Genomic DNA, 12,204 nt, shown 5'->3' with positions numbered 1-12,204 from the left:
TGAATTTAATTTTTGATTTCATTATTCAGAACAGGAAAACGTCATTTTGACATTTTCATTCAAATTACACACCTACGTTGATTGCTAAATTCAATAATATTATAAACGGTATCAAGTGGTCAGCGTAATAATTAGTAATTTTGGTTGCGTACAAAATAAATTCAAAAATAAACCTTATGTGACTTGCCCTGTATATATTTCTCAGGATACAAACTGTTCGTGGCTTCAGGCCATATTTGAAAAATACAACGAATTATTCCACTGCAATGACGTTTTCTTTCACGCCGGATGCGAAACTGATAAACGTCAAAATACCAACTTGATCTAGAGCTAAATATGTCCAAAAAATTCAAGCCGTGTTTAAAGAAACTTCGAGCGTGTTTAATATCCCGAAAACGCCCGAATGGACACCAAGTTGTGACTAATGAGCAATCGTTTTTAAAGTGACGTTTTATACACTATTTGTCAGTGCAAAATGTGGCACTTTAGAGAAAGAAATAGAAAAAATGATTAATACATTATTGCAATACCGGAACGATCACATCTTTGATAAAGAAAATGAATACGTCTTTGCCATGCCCAACAATATTATTAAATGGGGTAACGGCGATGTAGCAATTCGGGAATTATCCAAAAAAGTAAAAGTAGGAAATCCTGCAGCAATTTCCAGTAATAAATTACGGAAGCAAATCGCCACTGTAACTCAAATACTAAATCTTAAACCACAAGAAGCCAAACAGTTTGCCAATTTTATAGGTCATACCCAAAAAACTCATGATGAGCTTTAAGGCCCATACACAATGGCGTTAACGTTACGTCGATGTTAAAACGTTAATGTTAACGTTAGATCTAGAAATTCAAAATTACATGTATTTCATTGTGGACCGTTCACAATGACGTTATGATGAAAATTAATGTTGCATGATATTGTTAGCGATAACGTTAGTTCTAGAAATGTTCTAGATTCTTAACGTTACATTCTAACATTAGCCAACGGAAATAATTTATAAAAAGTACTGAAATACATGTAGTTAGTTAATGTTAACATTAACGTTTTAACATCGACGTAACGTTAACGCCATTGTAAAAGCGCTGTTACGAGTAAGTAACGTAGTAATAACAAAATATGAGTACCCAAAATTGATCTATTGTAATTTCGAATGTTTTGACGCAATTTTTTTACATTTACATTTTAGACTACCTGTTGATATTTTTTATCAAACAGCAAAAATATCAAAACTTCTTCTAATGATGGAACAAGGAACAGTACCTGTGGAATACAAGGGGAAGTATCTAGAAGACATAAATATTGACCTGAATTTAGAATACGCAGAAGAAGATCGATTAGGTAAGTCAGAACACAAGAAAAATTAGCAATTATCTTTAATGTTATTTCTAATTGTTTCAAGCCAACGAACATAATGATGCACTAAACAATGAAGCTGCTCCTGAGCCTACTTGGCTCGCAGAGCTAAATATATATAACCTTACTTTTATAAGCCAGTTTTCCCACACTACAATCCACTGTCAGAACAGACCATTCGTAAGTCCTGTAACCGCCTCGCTTACTCGGTTAGTTGAAGTACAGTCAAACTTCTGTAAGTCGAACTTCCATTACTCGAATTTTTCTCTAAGTTGAATTTTTTATTGCTTCTTTCGAAGTTCACGAGGTTTTCAATGCAATGCCCTTCGGTCACAAAATTTTATTTAAGGGGGGAGGCTGTGTAACAGTCAAAAATCGCCGGTGCAGGAGGCGAAGCGGGTCCTGCAAATGCCATTGTGCACCTGAACACAATAAAAGGCTAAAACAGACCAGTGACGTAACTCTCGACGCTCGTTTCGGCGACGACACGTTCGTATCTAGGCTCAGCCCCGAAAGGAGTCGAACCTAAAATTTTCCTTGTTAAATTTTTTCCTAGGGAAGTTATGCCAGCCGATCGAGGGCAATTCACTTTTCGTAGCGAACAACACCACCATCCAGGTCTATGTGTCGAAACTGCTGATTCTAGACCTCAAACTGCGAAGAGCCTTCATATCCTCGGTGCAGATTTTCTCTCACACTACCACCTGCTTCCGGACCTGAGAACGCGGAAACTCATTGACGCGGAAACACACCTCTCCGCAACTGGTATGGTACTACCCTCCACTGTACTGTCCATCACAAGGGTGCTCAAAGACAGTCCATTTCACGAAATACTGAGGCGCTTCAGTGACATCACCCAAAAACCGCCCCCAGACACACCAAGCAAAGCTACGGTCAGACACCACATCCTCACCAAAGGGCCACCTGTAGCGGAAACTCCCAGACATCTTTCCCCAGAAAAACTGAAGATCGCACAGGCTGAATTCCAATTCATGGTCGAACAAGGCTGGTGTCGACCTTCTAGCAGTCCATGGGCAAGCCCACTTCACCTGGTATCGAAGACACCTGGTGATTGGCGTCCTTGCGGAGATTACCGGAAGTTGAACAGTGCCAGACAGTTACCCCATTCCTCACATTCAGGACTTTGCGAGCAAGTTGCATAACAAAAGAGTGTTCTCAAAAATAGACCTTGTGCGTGCATACAATCAAATCCCAGTGGCCGAAGAAGACATCCCAAAAACGGCAGTGTGCACCCCGTTCGCTCTCTTTGAATTCACGGTAATGACATTCGGGCTACGTAACGCCGCGCAAACATTCCAAAGACACTTACATACAGTACTTGGTGACCTAGACGACATACTAGTGGCTTCAACGACAGCAGAGGAGCATGCGCGACAGTTAGAGACAGTCTTCACCCGGCTACGAGCCAACCACATCGTAGTGAATCCTGTCAAGTGCGTCTTCGGCGAGCCAGAAGTGGAGTACCTGGGTCACCGCATCTCATCGGCAGGTGTGCAAACCCCTCCCAGACAAAGTCGCTGCAATCACTAGGTATCCCAAGCCAGCCACTATGAAAGATCTACGCAGGTTCCTCGGAATGATAAACTTTTACAGACGTTTCGTGAAGAAGGCCGCCGAAATCCCGAGCCCGCTGCATAACCTCCTCACGAACGTCAGAAAAAATGACAAGAGACCCGTGGCGTGGAACCCCGAAGACGAAGCAGCCTTCGACCAATGCAAGGAAGAACTCGCCAATACAGCCCTCCTAGCACATCCCATTGAGCATGGCGACTTAACACTCACCACCGACGCCTCAGACGTAGCAATCCGGGGAGTGTTACAACAGAGAGTGTAAGACTCGTGGCAACCTCTCGGTTTTTTCTCCAAGAAGCTGATCTGGGTGTTTATGAGTCGATTAAACACTTCCGCCACATGCTGGAAGCCACAGTCTTCACAATAGAAACTGACCACAAATCGCTCATCTTCGCATTTCAACAAAGATCGGACAAGGCATCCCCACGGCAACTACGACAGCTGGACTTTATCGGGCAGTTCTCAACCCGGATAGTCCACCTGCCAGGCGATTCAAACACAGTAGCTCACGCGTGATCAAGGATCGAAGAGATAACCGCAGCCACCATCTTCGACAACGAGGCGCTCGCCGTCGCACAAGAAACAGACCCGGAACTGAAACAGTTGCTGGACTCAGAGTCGACAGGACTCCACCTCAAACAGTTCACACCAGCCGGCGCAAACAGACCATTCTACTACGACACCTCCACCGACAACGTCCGCCCATACGTACCTAAAAAATTCCGAAAAAAAGTTTTCCACCTTTTCCACGACGCCGCACACATTGGCTTCAAACCCACAAGTCGAGCAATCAAAAACAAATTCGTGTGGCCTCGCATGGACGCCGACATCAAGTTGTGGTCCAGAACTTCCTTGCCATGCCAACGCAGCAAGGTAAGCAAACACACTCGATCCCCACTCACCACTTTCCAAATTGCAGACAGCCGCTTGGGGCACGTCCACATGGACATTGTAGGCCCATTGCCAGAATCAGACGGGTACCGTTACTGCCTGACCATGACCTACTGCTTCACCAGGTGACCAGAGATAACGCCCATGGCCGACATGACTGCAGAAACCGTCGCCAAAACGTTCTACAGCACGCGGGTCTCAAGATTCGGTTATCCGCGCGAAATCACATGACTGCATGTTGTGTACCACATTGCAAAAATAGATCCGAAAACGGCTTTTGGTTATTTAGATTGCCACAAGGTAAAAATTAACAATTTGCAATTTCTTGTATTCAGATTAAATGGTCAGGTCAGGCCCTGAAATTAACACAAAGAAGAGAAAGTACAAGGAGATTGATGAATCTAGTGTTACGATTGAATTATTGATGAAATAGCAATTAAACCAGGCCTTGTCTATGACAGTTCAACCTCGACAACTTTGGGTCGGCCCACAATCAATGGCTCTGCAGGAAGATGTGATGATTTGGCCACGCATGGATTAGTATTTATGCTGGCAGGCGTAACCAGTAAGTGGAAGCAAACGGTGACTTATGAATTCACAGGAAATTCCATATCTTCTCAAGATTTATTAAGTACAAAAAATCATGACGATAATCACAAAAGCACATGAAATTGGACTTTGAATTCGTGTCGTCATATCCGATATGGGTCCACAAATGGAGACTTTTGGAGGTTACTAAACGTAGTGGCTGGTAAACACAGCGAAATTTAGAATTATACATTGCACCCTTATATTCCTGAAGAGACCCGGTACACGTTTTTAAGAACGTTGCCGGTGCGTTGACGAATGGACACAAGTTTTTCCTGGCTGAAGAACTTCGTGAAGTGTTTCAGTTCCCCTCAACAGAAATTTCATTGGATCCGTTTAAAACAGTTATGCAACTGGACAAAGATAATTACGTTATGTCCCCGTCTGAAGGAAAATGTGATTAACCCAAACCATTTTGAAAAAATGAATACTGCTTTAAGTGTTACTTTATTAAACCATGATGTTGCGGCAGCAATTCTGTATTATGTGGGTACTAAAAGGTTAGAAGCAAAACACCAGACGACGGCATGGTTTATTACATATTATTATGCATAAATGGTTCAAATTAATGAGTAGTAGATGCCAAAAGCTAGCTTTCACATATGCCAATCAAGAGGAATATGAAAATACAATACGATTTTTCCATTCTTTTATAAATATAATCAGAAATATCACACTAAGTGACAAGGCTTGGAAACCTTTTCAGACCGGAGTCCTTTTGGCTACACAAACGGCACTGAATCTGCAAGAAATATATTTGAATCGCGAAAAATTTTACTATTTTATGTTGGGGCGTCTAACTCAGGGTGCGTTAGAAAATTTGTTTTCTTCTATTCGAAGAAGAGGGTCCGTACCTGATGCCCGAGAATTTAAGTTTGCCTTCAGAATGGTGTGTCTGTCGCAATTTGAAGGGAAAATACACCACGGGAATTACGACATTGCCGATGCCGATCACTTAGTTCGCTATTGTGATTCGATAAATACCCTGAAACCAAGTGCGCAATTTAATGATGAAGAGGAAACAGTTCCCTATGGATTAATGGCACATTTTGTGAATTGTAAATTAAGTGTCAATGTCAAAGAAGCTTTGTACAACTATATTGGCGCTTTGTAAAAAGGTTAAAAAAAACTTTAAAAATTGCCACGCATGCTATTCTTCTCTACTTTTGAAACAAGGTGATCACGTCTCAGTAGGGCACTTCACAAAATTGAGAGAATACAAAGAAGAAAAATAAAATCTGTGTTACGCAAGCCAGCAGTTATTTCATTTTATATATGAGTGTGAATTAAAATTTAGATTTTACGAAAAGCAACTAGTTATTTATTATACAAGACGATAAAATTTTATTTTATCTTCGAGAGCGGTTTAAGCCTCGAGGCGTAAGCCGAGAGGCTAATACGCTCGAGAAGATAATGGTGAATTTTATCGTCGTGTACAATACAAAATTTTATTCCATCCTCCATTACTTCGATTGAATTACTGAATTATTTTGATTATGACAATTATAAACGTCAAAAAAATTCAACAATCAAAAAAACGTCAAAAACAGAAAAACAACAATGGATGTTAAACATTAGAAACTCAAAGCGGGGGCTGTTGGCATGGGAGTCGGTTACCGAGATAATTTGTTTATCAACAAAGTTAAAAGCAGTTTCGTGAAAGCGTCGTGAAAGTGTTTCATTTTTGAGGAAATAATGGCCCAATCTTTCCTTAATGAAGATGAATTGTATGTTCCTGAAGATATTATTAAAGAAGCCAGATCTGTTAAACATTGTGGAGTTGTTATTCAAAGTTGAAGAGTACCTTACTGATCAAGGAACAAGTAGACATATCAAAGTAAGAAGAATGATTATTTTGAATATTATAATTAAAACGTTTATTTTTTTAGATTTTTGAGTCTGAAGACTTTCCTTAAGCGAGAATACTCAACCTACACACCGATTAAATCAAATGTGTTAGAGAGGGAACATTTTAACAAATTTTTGGAGGATGCACCTGATAAGATTTACTTGTTGATAAAGGTAAGTGTTTTTATTATGGTAGTTTCACTCAATATTAAGTAAATTATCTAAAGGTTGCCTTGGTCATGGGAATCGGCGGAGGATGCAGAATGGATGAATTACACAAAATGAAAATTGACGATATCGAAGATCGAGATAATATTCTGATAATACAAGTTCCCGAAACAAAAACGAATAAGAAGCGTATGTTTACTATTGTGGATAATACGAAAATAGGAGTTAGCAAGTTGGCTTTATACAAAAAATATAGTGATTTAAGACCTGCAAATACACCAACCAAGAGTTTCTTTTTGGGTTATCGCAATGAAAAATGTACAAAGCAAGTGGTGGGAATTAACACATTTTACAAGATGCCCCGAATGATAGCGTAATTTTTAAAGCTGCCATTACCTGAATCTTACACTGGTCATTGCTTTAGGAGATCAAGTGCTACTCTTTTGGCGAACACTGGAGCTAACACGCTTATGATGAAGAGACATGGTGGCTGGAAATCGAATTCGGTTGTAGAAGGCTACATTGATGAATCAGTTGAAAATAAGAAGGAGATTTGTAACAGAATTTTGATGGGAACAAGCAGCACAAAGAATTGTCAAGGATTTTCAAACGAATTACCTGGTTGCAGTGGCGCTAACCTCATCAAAAGTGAGGATGTCGTTAACTTCATCAAAAGCAAAGATGTCGCTAACGAGAATACTGTCAAATGTGGTGGAAAAGTGTTTAAAAAGTGCACATTTAATTTTTATTAACAATGTTATTTCCGGTTATTTCAATTCAGACGTTTGTAATTTTGATTAAAAAAGAATAAAGAAACTTGTGAAAATGTAATTATTTTATTTTTCTAGACGATAAAACTTCATTTTACCATGAAGAAAACGGTAGATAAAATACCATTTTATCGTTTAGGATGGAATAAAAAAAAATTTCGTCATTCCACTCACGTATACTCTAAAGTAGCTTTTAGGGACGAATAACCTCACTTCACATGTTCACATTTTGTGTCAATGTTCTTATGGGTGACAGTAATAAATGTCAAACTTTAATTTGCAAACGTCAATCATAATGACAATAAAGGTTAAACTACACACAATTTTTGTGAAATGACAGGAAAAAGGTGGACGAAATTTGTTGGCCGCAATAGTACCACCCACCCATCCCTAATTGTCATGGTGTATTGAACAATTTAATACATATTTTTGTTAAAAGTAGTTTACTTTACACGTAGGGAACAAAAAAAAAGGATTACAAACAAACAGGACAGTCGTAGCGTGGCCATGAAAGCCGCAGTTAATAATCCCAACCATAATAAATAAAACGTTGTCATTACACATTTTCGTTTGATTTACAACTTTATTTTTACCTTCAAATTTCATAAACTACTCTACATACAGTCGAATGCAAAAAATGTTGGTTATGAATGTCATTTTTTGACCAAATTGCCACATTAGTCCAATATTTTTTAAATTTACCGCGTAATTTTAGAATAACAATGGCGGCCGAATTGCGCTACTTTGTAGCATATAACTTCGGGCCTTCACATAAATATACAGGGTGCGTCTGCTTAAACTTTATATTTGAATATCTTCGTTATTTTAAATGACTGCTCAATGATATTTAGTCTTAATAAAGGCTGCATTGCCCTCTTTACATAGGCACTACAAAAATTAACAAGGATCTGGACAGAAGAGGAATATTCAAGAAAAAAATTAATGAAAAAAATTTATTTTCAGCATTTTCTAACATTATAACTTTTAACATGCATATCAAATGTTTCTGTGTAGATTTTCTGCCTAATAATCATCCTAGTGCTTATTATTCATCAATAAATTAATGTTAAATAAAGACAATTTCCAGACTTCATTCACCAGTGTGTATTTACGTAAAAAAGTACTTCACGGCTCACTGATTTACAAAAAAAAAAAAACATAATTAATTTATTATTTGACAACGTCAAAGTAAAAAAGTTTGTGAAATCTTTGAAATAATCTTTTATACAAGATGTTGTTCTCACAGCAAGAGAAAATTAATATTATTTTTACGTATGGAGAGTGTCACAGGTACTATCGAGTCGCAGCAAGAATTCTTCAGGCCCGTCAAGAAAATGATAAATTTTCCGAAATGAATATCAGATGAATTGTAAAGCTGTTTGAAGATACTGGCAGTGTTAAAGAATTGTCACGAGTAAGGGATGCACTCCCCAAAAATATTAACTTTCAAAATGCCGTTGTTGATTAGGTAACTGAAAATCCACACACAAGCACAAGAGCAGTAGCGGCTACACTGAATGTCTCACAAAGCACGATTATTAGAACTTTATAGTCTTTGAAATTTCATCCATATGAAATGATCCTGCAACTGCAACTTCACGGAGTTTTTATTCAAGAATTAAAAGGTGTGTGGAAGTTAATGGTCGAAATAAATTTAGAGCATCTTATTTAGTTATAATTATTTACATATACATTTTTAAAATTTTCTTTGGTGCTAATTGTGTTACATTGTTGAATTTATTGCAGATATTTTAATTGTTATTATTTAGGATGTGCTTAAATTATTTATTCACCTTCACCCCCTCTTTAAGCTTGACGCACCCACTTCCATAATAGCCACTTTTATAAATAAAAACAAAAAAATTAGGAGGGTACTGTTACGATTTAAATCGCCGCGCGATTGTAAATCTTCGCGATTTTTCTAGAATGATCTAGAATCCATCGCGACGGAAACGTACTCGGACTTCCGCCGAAAAATCTGCGCACAGAGGGGGTGGAAGCTATAAATCGGGGGAACCAGAGACAGAGCGGAATTTTTCACGACCTTTTGCCGGAGAGTGTTGTCAGTGCCTGGGGAGAGTCAAGGGGACAGTGATCGAGTGAATTTGCAGGGCCGACGAGACGACGTAGTGGAGTTCACGAGGGCCGTTGGAGACGATTCGTCTAAGTACCACCGCCCACATCGCCAAGCGGATCACGGACTTCACTACGGAAGGTTCCAGACCGAACGCTTTTGCGGATCAGGATCTCGTCGAGTCCTGTCAGTCCAGGTCGTCCCCGGACTCACCGGAAGGTGCCGGATCTACCCACCAGCAAGTCCGGAGCAGTGGTGACACCCCAATTTTTACAGGCCGCAGCTTCTCAAAATTTTCGGTTGTATTTTGTCACTCCGTCGAACTAATTGAGCGTTTGTATTTAACTATAGTCAAATTTCCATTGTCACTCATTATTTCGACGGGTGAAAAGTTCTCTCAAATTCCTTTAATTTGTATATCGCGTTTAGGATTATAATTTGTTCCACTGTTAAAGTTGCAGTTTTATCATAAGGCGCGTCATTTCATTAATCGTACTAACTAAGAAAAAATTTCCTTATCAAGTCCGTCGGGTTTTTATATTCACGAACGATTATCAATCGGTGAGTGACCTCGCCAGGAATTGTGTATCGCGCTCACCGAACATTTTTTTTCGCGTGGTTCTTCACCGGTCCGTACCGGAGAAAAACATCTTAACTTCAATTTTTTTTTGGAGCGAAGGAAGACTTGGAGGACCTCCCCGCTTATGCGGGCGGCGTAGCCGAATAGCGACGTTACGTAGGACCAGTCGGCCTTCCTCCTTCGCTAAAGAAGGGAATTTTTTTTTACTGTTTCGCCGGTACTCGTTCGTTGAATATCTGGGACCCGGAGGACCCTCCGAGGAGTTAGGGTTATTCAATTTTGTACACGCCATAGGGCTAGTCAGGCTTCGTTGTTTTCTTTTTCAATTATATCATTATTTTCATTGTTTGACATCTGAATAAACGATTAGTTGGAAGATTGTGTATCATTTCCCGTACTCCGGGCTGTTCTCACCAATTTTTCAGCTTCGGTCGGCGTTTCTCGTGGTTCGCATTGTAAACCGAGTCGAAGCCACGACTTGTTCGTTATACCCCTGAACATTCCGAATTTGTAACCGGTAACAGGGTTGCCCAGTTTCTGGAGCGTAATTTATAACGTAACAGTACCTGGTACCCCATGATTCATTGTTTAAAAAATAAAATTAATAACATTTAAATTCGTTTTATTAAAAACTTACTTTAAAATAGTTTAAGTAAATTTTTCCAGAGAAGACTGATCCCTAGGATGCAGACGTACCTACACCGGGGTTTGTACATACATACTTATTTGAATTTTTATTGTATTTTACCGAATAGTTCAGAAATAAAAGAATTTTAAATAAGATAACAATGCCCCGTCAAATTGACGTATCTAAATTATTGGCTGAAAAATGAGTAATCTGTGAAACAAATTCGTAACAACTTTTTACGCATAAACTCTGTTTTGAACACAGCTCAAAAATTAGTTCTTTTTAACACTAATTTATTGCGTAGTCATCAGTAAAAGTGTAATAAAAACAATACAGGGAGATACAGAGGCCACGGCTGAATATGTTATACTCCATAATCTGAGAAAAAGCCCAAAAAAAAAAAATTTACTGCGGTTATTTTTCAAATAGCTCCTTGTATTAATTATGTATTAATTTTTTATTTTATATTATTTTTCATGTATTTCATTAAATTTTTTTTCAATTTTCGAATTGGATTGTCAAATTTAATTTTTGATTTTTTTTTTTTAATTTAAATGTTCAATAAAATAAGTGTTGATTTAAACTAATTATAATTACATTTTGAACCTTCCATTTCCTTAATGTAGTTGATTTAAATCATGTTCATTAATATTTATTTAAATCTATCCTTCCATTACCGCTGAACTCACGGCACATTCGCAGATACAATTTCCGTCAATGTAAAGGAAAAAAAATATTGCCCTCTTTTTTTTAGATGTTGGTGCGTTTTCCGTACACAGCAAGCATAGGGAATGAGCAGTCCATAGGAGCGAAGCGCCGCACCTATATGGTCTAAGCGTAGTGTTGTAAGGAAGATAATAATCCGGTTATTAACCGGTCTATTGTCCGGTTAATAACGTCAAGTAAATTATCGTTATTAACCAGTTGGTTATTTATTTCAAATTTGCCGCCCGCGCCAATAGTTGAAACTGTACTTTCTTGTTCTGACACTTCTGACTTGACAGTTGGACAGTTCCAGATGGTGGTTAGGACATAAACAGGTAAATAATTTAACACAAAATACAATCAATTTAGATAATTCCGAGAAATGTTTTTCAAAGCAGGAGCAGGTTAGGAAATTTGTGTAGTTTGCACTGCAGCATCAGCATGCCACGACCTACTGGCCTTATTTGGAAATATTTCACCCCACATAGAAAAGGAAAGTACAAGTCTGGTGTTTGCAAAATTTGCGGCGATGCATACATTACTAATGCAACGCGAATGCGGAATCATATCACATATAAATGCCAGAAAGTGCCAGATAATGTTAAGAAAATTCTTTCAAAATCAAAATTGCCTTTAGTTCCTGCTGTATCGGAATTGGAACCAACAAGTCTGAGAGAACTGAGCCTGAATAATTCAAAGACTTATGGTGAAGAATATTCTGAAATTGAGCAGGCGGATGATGATAATATGACCCACTCTGAAATTGATGGGGTAAATTTTATTTTGATTTTATTGTTTTAAATATAGATGATTTTATTATTTTAGTATTCATTAGCATCTACCTCGAAAAGCTCTGATTTGACAACTTTCTTAGATGTTCTTTTCGCCAGGGCAATATATTCGACTGCAACTCCTTTCCATATTGTAGAAAATCATTATTGGATTGAGTTTTTCCGACATTTAAGACCAGCATACAAATTGCCAAGTCGCCATTGC

The 12,204-nt window shown here is 38.3% G+C and overlaps 2 long non-coding RNA genes across 3 annotated transcripts in view; one reads left to right on the top strand and one right to left on the bottom strand.

Moving 5' to 3' along the window:
• Positions 1–12,204, bottom strand: part of LOC138128523 (uncharacterized) — a 129,825-nt gene that overhangs the window by 40,563 nt on the left and 77,058 nt on the right. Inside the window, exons 3-4 of one of the 2 annotated variants that reach the window (XR_011158742.1) lie at positions 5,290–5,420; positions 3,847–5,177 (exon numbers count right to left, since the gene is read on the bottom strand). The exons of the other annotated variant lie outside the window; for it this stretch is intronic. This is a non-coding gene — a long non-coding RNA (uncharacterized lncRNA). Of the gene's footprint in view, positions 1–3,846; positions 5,178–5,289; positions 5,421–12,204 lie in introns of those variants that run through there. 2 annotated transcript variants of the gene reach the window in all.
• Positions 5,741–7,282, top strand: LOC138128522 (uncharacterized). Its single transcript, XR_011158741.1, has 3 exons — positions 5,741–6,272; positions 6,325–6,457; positions 6,511–7,282. It is a non-coding gene; the product is annotated as an uncharacterized lncRNA (long non-coding RNA).

The sequence above is a fragment of the Tenebrio molitor genome, chromosome 4 (genome assembly GCF_963966145.1).
Source record: "Tenebrio molitor chromosome 4, icTenMoli1.1, whole genome shotgun sequence".
NCBI lineage: Eukaryota > Metazoa > Arthropoda > Insecta > Coleoptera > Tenebrionidae > Tenebrio > Tenebrio molitor.
This window is presented reverse-complemented; position numbering and strand designations above follow the sequence as displayed.